Source organism: Urocitellus parryii, chromosome 4, assembly GCF_045843805.1.
Source record: "Urocitellus parryii isolate mUroPar1 chromosome 4, mUroPar1.hap1, whole genome shotgun sequence".
NCBI classification, from domain to species: Eukaryota; Metazoa; Chordata; class Mammalia; order Rodentia; family Sciuridae; genus Urocitellus; species Urocitellus parryii.
Window position 1 is genome coordinate 142,207,815 of NC_135534.1, and position 10,674 is coordinate 142,218,488.

The window sequence follows — 10,674 nt, forward strand, 5'->3', positions numbered from 1 at the left end:
ATGAGGGAATAAAAAAAAAAAAGTGTAAAACAGACACAATTGAATACTCTTCAGCTTTAAAAAAGAAGGAAATCATTTCAGATAACATGAATGAACCTGAAGGACTTTAAGTGAAATATGTGACAGATAAATACTGCATGGCCTCACTTATATGTAGAATCTAAAAATTTCAGACTGAAAAGCTGCTGTAAGGGCTAGGGTGAAGAGACATTTGTCAAAGGATACAAAATTTCAGTGTGACAGGAATAATAGCTCAAGAGATCGAATGTATAACACATTGGCTATAGTTAACAGCAACGTATTTTATTCCTGAAAAACAGATTTTGAATGTTTTCACCCCTCATAAGTGATCAGTATGTGTGGTAAGACAAATCCCAATCAGCTCAATTTAGCCATTTCATAATGTAGATATATTGGCTCTCCAGATCTGTTGAGTTCCTTCCTCACAGATTCTATCAACTGTGGATTGAAAAAAATTAGGAAAAACTATTGCATCTATACTGAATATGTACCGTCTTTTTTCCTTAACAATGCAGTACAACTGTTTACATACAAAAAATTGTATTAGGTACTTTGTGGAATCTAGATATGATTTAAAGCATTTGGGAGGTATATGTAAATGCTATGCCATTTTATATAAGGGGCTTAAGCATCCTTGAACTTTGGTGTCTGTAGGAGGTCCTGGAACCATTCTCCATGAATTCCAAGAGATAACTGTATATGTTTCAAATCATCATGGTGTACATGATAAATGTATATTATTTTTCCTTGTTAATTCAAAATTTAATTTTCTGTTGCAGTACTTGGGATGGAAACCAGGGTCTCATGCAGGCTAGCAAGTGGTCTACCACTGAGCTACATCCCCAGTCCAAAAATTAATTAATTTTCAATGGAGCATTGTGGTAAGGTAACAAATGAGCCAGTGGCCTCCATAACCTCATAAAGACAACCTGTAGATTTCAATTTTCAAACCTTGGTCAAGTGTACAGTAGATTCCTGAGGAGGCAAAACATACAGAGACCAATTAACAGAGCTTGACTTAATTTGATTTATTATTTTAAAAGGCATTTGACAGGCATTCACACATACAGGTAGGCGAAGAATATATAGTAAATTGGAATTGTTACATCAAAGTGAAGCTAGCCAATCCCTAAAAAACAAATGCCAAATGTCTTCTTTGATATAAGGAGAGCAACTAAGAACAGAGCAGGGAGGAAGAGCATGAGGAAAAGATTAACATTAAACAGGGACGAGAGGTGGGAGGGAAAGGGAGAGAGAAGGGAAATTGCATGGAAATGGAAGGAGACCCCTCATTGTTATACAAAATTACATATAAGAGGATGTGAAGGGAAAGGGGGGGGGGGAAACAAGGGAGAGAAATGAAGTACAGTAGATGGGGTAGAGAGAGAAGATGGGAGTGGAGGGGAGGGGAGGGGGGATAGTAGAGGATAGGAAAGGCAGCAGAATACAACAGACACTAGTCTGGCAATATGTAAAAAAGTGAATGTGTAACCAATGTGATTCTGCAATCTGTATACGGGATAAAAATGGGAGTTCGTAACCCACTTGAATCAAATGTATGAAATATGTCAAGAGCTTTGTAATGTTTTGAACAACCAATAATTTAAAAAAAACTATATCACCTTTGCCAGGCATAATAGCATACATGCTATAATTCCAGTGGCTCAGGAGGCTGAGACAGGAGGATTGCAAATTCAAGACCAGCCTCAGCATCTTAATGAGACCCAGTTTCAAATTAAAAAATAAAAATAAAAACAGGGCTGAGAACAAAGCTCAGTGGCAAAGCACCCATGGGTTAAATTCCTAGTACCAAAAAGTGATAATTGACAACATTGATAAAAACCAAAAGAATTTCAGTGTGACTTCTTGATCTGCTTATTTTGATTGTATTTCAGAAATAGTTAAGTATATTTTTGTGCACTAACATTCTTTTAAACATGCATTTTAATTAATAAAAATAATAATAACAAAATGTTAAACTTTTGCTATTTATCACTTGACATTACATCACATATTTTTTTCTCATAATATAGTCTTTATAAATAGCAGAAAATGAATTGCAAGGGTAGGCTGTGGAACCCTTAAAAAACAATCATAGATGAGGTTCGGAAAAAACACTTAAAATCTTTTGAGGTTGGAAAAATGAACATTTATTTTAACCTGGAAATAGGTTTGGGATGTTTTTGACATTTAAAAAATTTATTTTGCTAGCACATTTGATAAAGTTTCATTTAAGGAAAAAATATATTAAAGAGATACTACATTTATTTCATCAGGATTGTTGTTTAAATATTTTTCTCAGTGAATTCTTTTTGTGTGTGTGTGTGTGTGTGTGTGTGTGTGTGTGAATTTACTTCTTAATAGACCTAATCTACTTAGCACAGATTTTAAATTTGGTAAATATTTTAAAAAATAAAAATTATTTTTTATTATGATTATTTCACCTTAATCTTTTATTGTACTGTATACTATCACAAAGAGAAATCTCAAGGGATGTCATTAGGTTATGAAGTTTATTACTGTGCCCTGACTTATTCTACAGATGGGAATCAGTTCTAGGCCAGCTGTATGAACATAATCTAGCTCTAGTGAAGAACCACACCCTATGTTGTACCACTGTAAGAGTCAAACTATTTTTCCAATAGAATAAGATAGGGTTGCTTTTAGTTTGTTTTTAAATGAAACTACCATTTGGGGATGAGTGATGCAGCCACATCGATGTTTATAGCAGCTCAATTCACAATAGCTAAACAATGGAACCAAACTAGGTACCCTTCAAAAGATGAATGGATAAATAAAATATGGTATACATACACAATGGAATATTACTCAGCCATAAAGAAAAATGAAATTATGGCATTTGCCAGTAAATGAATGAAACTGGAGAATATCATGCTAAGTGAAACAAACCAATCCCAAAAAAGCCAAAGGCTGAATGTTTTCTCTGATATGTAAATGCTAATTCACAATGGGTCCCCGGGGGTAGGGAAGAATAGAAGTACTTTGGATTAGACAAAGGGGAATGTGGATAAACAAGAATGAGAAGTTATACTCCATTTATGTATAATATGTCAAAATACGTTCTACTATCAAATATAACTAATTAGAACAAAATTTTTAAAAAGGAAGTGTGGGCCCAGACCTGCCTTGCTGAACTGTGTGGGAGCTCTGGCCCAGGGTAGGCCCGAGTCCATCCTGTCACTGGCAGACACCACCAGAGCTCAGGCTGGGCCCAGGACCACCTCCGACCACTGGCAGACACACACTGGAGTCAGGCTCAGCCCACACCTGCCTCACTGACCTGCACCGGAGCCAGGGCCCAGGGTAAGTTTCAGTCCATCCCCCCCACACCACCACCTGGGAGCCCAAGTCTAACCCACTTCCATCTTGAGACATTGCAGCAATCCCCATAGTCTTCCCCATGCAGTAGCCTCTACCTTAGGACAAATACAGGGCCTAGAAACAGCTGTATCTTGGAGCAGGCATCCCAAAGCCAGTGTAAGGCCCACCCTATCAGCTACATCTCTGAAAGATATTTCATCCATCTTGGGGCACCTCTACTGCTATCTCGGGTTATCTCTTGCTATTGCCACCACCACGTATTGTTGCAATAGCAACTATCCTGGGACACCAGCAGGGTCTGGAAGCCCAACACCAAAGTGAGGTACAGATAATCTGCACAATTACTACAAGATTATGTGGTAGAAAATGCAATACCTCAGATCCACACTGCAAGAAAGGAAATCACATAGACAACATGAAAAAACAAGTGAGGAAAGTGCCCCAAACAAACCAGGATAGTATAATAACAGAACCCATGGACAGTGTAGTTGATGAAATGTTAGAGAAGGAGCTCAGAACATTCATAATTAAAATGATCTGTGAATTAAAGAATGATCTAAATGAGCAAATACAGGTAAAAATTGATCACTCCAACAAAGAGATAAGAGAGCAAATACAGGCAACCATTGATGACACCAATAAACAGACAAGGGAGCAAATACAGGCATCCATTGACCACACCAACAAAGAGATAAGGGAGCAAATACAGGTAGCAAAAGATTACTTCAAGAAAGTGAGAGAGATTCTGAAAAAGAAAAAATCAGAAATCCTTGAAAGGAAGGAACAATAAACCAAATAAAAAACTCAATAAAAGCATCACCAAGAGTCTAGATCACTTGGAAGATAGAACATCAGATAATGAAGACGAAGTATACAATCTGGAAAATAAAGTTGACCACACAGCAAAGATGGCAAGGAACCATGAGCAGAACATTCCAAGAATTATGGGACAGCATCAAAAGACCAAATCTAAGAGTTATTGGGATAGAGGAAGGCACAGAGTTTCAAACCAAAGGAATGCACAATCTCTTCAATGAGATAATATCAGAAAATTTCCCAAACATGAAGAATGAATTGGAAAATCAAATACAAGAGAATTACAGGTCACCAAATGTAGAAAATTACAACAAATCTACACCAAGGCACATTATAATGAAAATACCTAGCATACAGAATAAGGCTAGAATCTTAAAAGCCACAGGAGAGAGGAATCAGATCACATATATAGGGTGACCAATTCGTGTATCAGCAGATTTTTCAACCCAGATGCTCAAAGCAAGGAGATCCTGGAACAGCATATACAAGCTCTGAAATAAAATGGAAGCCCAACAAGAATCTTATACCCATCAAATTTAAGCTTTATATTTGATGATGAAATAAAAACCTCCCATGATAAGTAAAAGTTAAAAAGAATTTACAACTAGAAAGCCTGCATTATGGAACATCCTTGGCAAAATATTCCATGAAAAGGAATAATAAAAAAAAAAAAATGAAAATCAGCAAAGGGAGATATTACACTAGAGGAAAAACTAATCAAAGGAGAAACCAAGTTAACACAAATGGCTGGGAATACAAATCATGTCTCAATAATAAACCTGAAGATTAATGGCCTAAACTCACCAATCCAAAGACATAGACTGGCTGATTGAATTTTTTAAAAAGGCCAAACAATATGCTGCCTCCAAGAGACTCATAGGAAAAGACATCCACAGACTGAAGGTGAAAGGTTGGGAAAAATCATCACTCCCATGGATTGTGGAAGCAGGCAGGGATTTCCATCCCCATATCAAAAAAGTAGACTTCAATCCAAAGTTAATCAAAAGGGATAAAGAAGGATATTTCATATTGCTTAAGGAAAACCATTCATCAACAGTACATAACAATAATACATATATATGTCCCAAACAATGGAGCATCTACATTCATCAAAAAAACTCTTCTCAAGTTCAAGAGTCAGATAGACCATAACAGTAATTCTGGGTCACTTTAACACACCTCTTTCACCACTGGATAGATCTTCCAAACAAAAGCTGAATAAAGAAAATATAGAATTCAATAATACAATCAATAACTTAGGTTTAACTGACATATATAGAATATTTCAACCTGCATCAGCAGATACACTTTCTTCTAAGCAGCACATGTATCCTTCTCTAAAATAGACCATATTTTATGCCACAAAGCAACTTTTAGTAATTATAATAGAGATACTACCCTGCATTCTATCAGACCACAATGGAATTAAATTAAAAATAATAAAATAAAAAATAAAAGCTACTCCAACACCTAGAGAGTAAATAATATGCTATTGAATGAACAATGAGTTACAGAAGACATCAAGGAGGAGATTAAAAAGTTCTTAGAAGTGAGTGAGAATACATATACAACTTTTTTTTTTAAAGAGAGAGTGCGAGAGGAGAGAGAGAGAGAGAGAATTTTTTTAATATTTATTTCTTAGTTCTCGGCAGGCACAACATCTTTGTTGGTATGTGGTGCTGAGGATCGAACCCGGGCCGCACGCATGCCAGACAAGTGCGCTACTGCCTGAGCCACATTCCCAGCCCCTACATATACAACTTATCGAAGTCTCTGGGACACTATGAAGGCAGTTCTAAGAGGAAAGTTCATTGCATGGAGCTCATTCCTTAAAAGAAGAAAAAGTCAACAAATAAATGACTTAACATTACATCTCAAAGCCCTAGAAAAAGAAGAACAAAACTACACCAAAAGCAGTAGAAGACAGGAAATAATTAAAATCAGAGCTGAAATCAATGAAATTAAAACAACTGAAAAAAATTGACAGAACAAAAAGTTGGTTCTTTGAAAAAAATAAATAAAATTGACAGACCCTTAGCCATGCTAAAAAAGAGGAGAGAGAAAATGCAAATTACTAACATATGTGATGAAAAAGGAAATATCACAACAGACACTAGAGAAATATAGAAGATGACTAGAAATTATTTTTAAAACTTGTACTCTAATAATATAGAAAATATCATAGGCATCAACAAATTTCTAGAGTCATATAATTTTCCCAAGTTGAATCAGGATGATATACACAATTTAAACAGATCAATTTCAAACAATGAAATAGAAGATGCTTTTTGAAGCCTACCAACCAAGAACTGCCAAGGACCAGATGGATACATACATATCCAAGTTCTACAAGACCTTTAACGAAGAACTAATCCCAATACTCTTCAATTTACTTCAGGAAATAGGAAAAGAGAGAGCACTTCCAAACTCATTCTATGAGGCCAATATCACCCTGATTTCAAAACCAGGCAAAGACACATCAAAGAAAGAAAACTTCAGCTCAATATCTCTAATGAACATTTCGGATCAATATCTCTAATCAACATAGACGCAAAAATTCTGAATAAAATTCTGGTAAATCAAATACAAAAACCTATCCCAGGGATGCAAGGATGGTTCAACATATGGAAATCAATAAATGTAATTCATCACATCAATAGACCTAAGGATAAGAATCATATGATCATCTCAATAGATGCAGAAAAAACATTTGACAAATATAGTACCGCTTTATGTTCAAAACACTAGAAAAACGAGGGATAACAGGAACATAGCTCAACATTATAAAAGCTATCTATGCTAAGCCCCAGGCCAACATCATTCTAAATGGAGAAAAATTGAAAACATTCCCTCTAAAAACTGGAACAAGACAGGGATGCCCTCTTTCACCACTTCTATTTAATATAGTTCTTGAAATTCTGGCCAGAGCAATTAGACAAAAGAAATTAAAGGGATATGGATAGGTGAAGAAGAACTCAAATTAGCACTATTTTCTGATGATATGATTGTATACCTAGAAGACCCAAAAATTTCACTAGAAAACTTCTAGAATTAGTAAATGAATTCAGCAATGTAGTAGGACATAAAATCAACACCCATAAATCAAAGACATTCCTGTATATCAGTGACAAATCCTCTGAAAGGGAAACAAGGAAAACTACCCCATTTCCAATAGCCTAAAAAAAAAAAATACTTGTAAATCAACTTAACGAAAACAGTGAAAGACCTCTACAATGAAAACTATAGAACACTAAAAAATATATTAAAGAAGACCTTAGAAGATGGAAAGATTTACCTTGTTCTTTGGATAGGCAGAATTAATATTGTCAAAAGGACCATATTATCAAAAGCACTATACAGACTTAATGCAATTCCAACCAAAATCCCAATGACATTCCTCATAGAAGTAGGAAAAGCAGTCATGAAATTCATCAGGAAAAATAAGAGACCCAGGATAGCCAAAGCAATCCTTAGCAAGAAGAGTGAAGTAGGTGGCATCACTGTACCAGACCTTAAACTATACCACAGAGCAATAGTAACAAAAACAACATGGTATTGGCACCAAAATAGATTTGTAGACCAATGGTACAGAATAGAGGACACAGAGAGTAACCCACATAATTACAGTTATCTTATATTAGACAAAGGTGCCAAAAACTTACATTAGAGGAAAGATAGCCTCTTTAACAAATGGTGCTGGGAAAACTGGAAATCCATATGCAACAAAATGAAATTAAACCTCTATCTCCCACCATGCTCAAAAATCAACTCAAAGTGGATCAAGGACCTAGGAATTGAACCAGAGATACTGTGCCTATTAGAAGAAAAAGTAGGCCCAAATCTCCATCATGTTGGATGAGGCCCCAAATTCCTTAGTGACTCCTATAACACAAGAATTAATATCAAGAATCAATAAATGGGATGGATTCAAACTAAAAAGTTTTTTTTTTTTCCTCAGCAAAAGAAACAATCAGTGAGGTGAACAGAGAGCCTACAATTTGGGAACAAATTTGATAGAGCACAAATCTCTAGGATATATATATATATATATATATATATATAAAACCTCAAAAATCTTAACACCAAAAAAAAAAAAAAAACCCAAATAGCCCAATCAGTAAATGGGCCAAGGGACTGAACACACACTTCTCAGAAGAAGAGATACAATCAATCAACAAATATATGAAAAATTTCAACATCTCTAGCAATTTGAGAAATCAAAAATACTCTAAGATTTCAACTCACTCCAGTCAGAATGGCAGCTATTAAGAAAACAAACAACTTACAGTACATCTTGGCGAGGATGTGGGGGAAAAGGCACAGTCATACAGTGCTGGTGGGACTGCAAATTGGTGCAGCCAATATGGAAAGCAGTATGGAGAATCTTTGGAAAACTGGGAATGGAACCACCATTTGACCCAGCTATCCTACTCCTCGGTCTACACCCAAAGAACTTAAAAACAGTACACTACAGGGACACAGCCACATCAATGTCTATAGCAGTACAATTCACAATAGTTAAACGGTGGAACCAACCTAGATGTCCTTCAATGAATGAATGGATGAAGAAAGTGTGATGTATGTATATACAATGGAATATTATTCATCATTAAAAGAGAATAAAAATCATGGCATCTGTGGGTAAATGAATGGAGTTGGAGAATATAACGCTAAGTGAAGTTAGTCAATCCCAAAAAACAAAATTCTGAATGTTTTCTCTAATTTAAGGCTGTTGATTCATAATGGGGGGACATGGGAGGATTAGATAAACTCTAATAGGGCAAAGGGGAGGGAGAGAAAGGAAGGGGCATGAGGGTAGGAAAGACTGTGGAATGAGATGGACATCATTACCCTACGTACATGTATGAAGACACAAATGGTGTGACTCTATTTTGTGTACAACCTGAGATGTGAAAAGTTGTACTCTATATGTGTAATGTGAATTGTAATGCAGTCTGCTGTCATATATATCAAATTAAAAAATTTAAAAATGAACAAAAAAGAAAGTGTGGGGACAGCCCAGAATGAGTGTATAAGTATGTGGTAGCACGGGCTGTGCTAGGAATTTCTGGGAGGAGAGGTGGAGAAGGAAGCTGTATCCATAAATGGGAGAATCTTTAAAACAAGGCTCTTCCTTTTTTCTGTACTTTAAGTGCAATTCTCAGATACCTTCTTGTATTGGCTTTGATTCTGATTCCTTAATAGTAGAACAGGGATAAGGTGTACTAAATATTATTCTCAAAGATGACATGTAAACTACTTGTTACTATTTGTGAACATGATTTGAAGATCTGAAATGGTAAACTCTCAATGGGTAAAAAATTTAAAAAAAAAAGGAAAGAGGAGGTGAGGGGAAGGAAGGGAAAGGAAAAGATGAACATTCTTATACTTACAGACACTATGGTTTTATTATCTCAAATCAAAAGTGGTTTAAAGGACAACTGACCCTATTCCCTGATTATTGAGACAACAAAAGTTCTATAGATGAATTGCTCTGGAATAAAGTATGTAATTATAGAATATTTACAAAATTTAAGATGGTAATTCCATAAAGTTAGTGGAATGGGGTGCATTATACAAATAGTTTACCTGTGCATCCAGAACAGTGCGTCCAGAATAGCATACCTTAAAGCCAGATGTTCTCTCTTGTGTTTTTTAGGGGTCAATCATATTTGTTTAATGACAGGTTTGCTTCTTAACATAGCAGCATTAATCAGTTATAAAATACAATAAAGTACAACAGAAAGAGATTCTATCTGTAACGTAACCTAATATACTAAGAAATGCAAAGGAACCCCATGACCAAACTCACGAAATTCCTGAAAGATGTAAAAAGAGAGCAAATTCTTTTATGTATAATTCAGCGCTAATTAAAGCCACAGTCCCTTTAAAAATAATTACATTTGGAAAAATAAATAAGATACCTTATCAATAGGGAATATCCATAACACTATAATTTTAAGAGCTATAGTACAGACGTAGGAGTAAGCAGACACAGCTACAAAACACCAACCCTAAATGAGAATTTAACTGTGATCAGTGAAACATTAAAAGCCAATAACAAAGATTATTATGAAATGCCACAGATGAAAAAAAGACTGTTCTTTAGGCTGTACTTAAAACTTTTCTGTAAGTTTAGGATTACCTTAAAATAAAAATATTTATAAGTATCCTTTGATAGATGAAGACTTTTTACCACTTAATAAGAATAATGAAGACCCCCATAGATGAATGGATAAATGACATGAACAAAAAGTACATACATACTTGCAAAAAGAAAAAAGGTGGTTAATAGACATGGTAGAAAATACTCAGTCCTAGGAGGAAAGGAATTCAAATTAAAACAAGATTTTAATTTCTACCTATCAAATTAAGCAAAGGCTTATTGTTTTGTTTTTATTGATCATAGCAAATGTTTGCCAGGATGTAATGAAGCAAGAATGTTTTCTCATTACTTATGGGAGAGTAAATTAGAATTAGCAATTTAGCCATTTG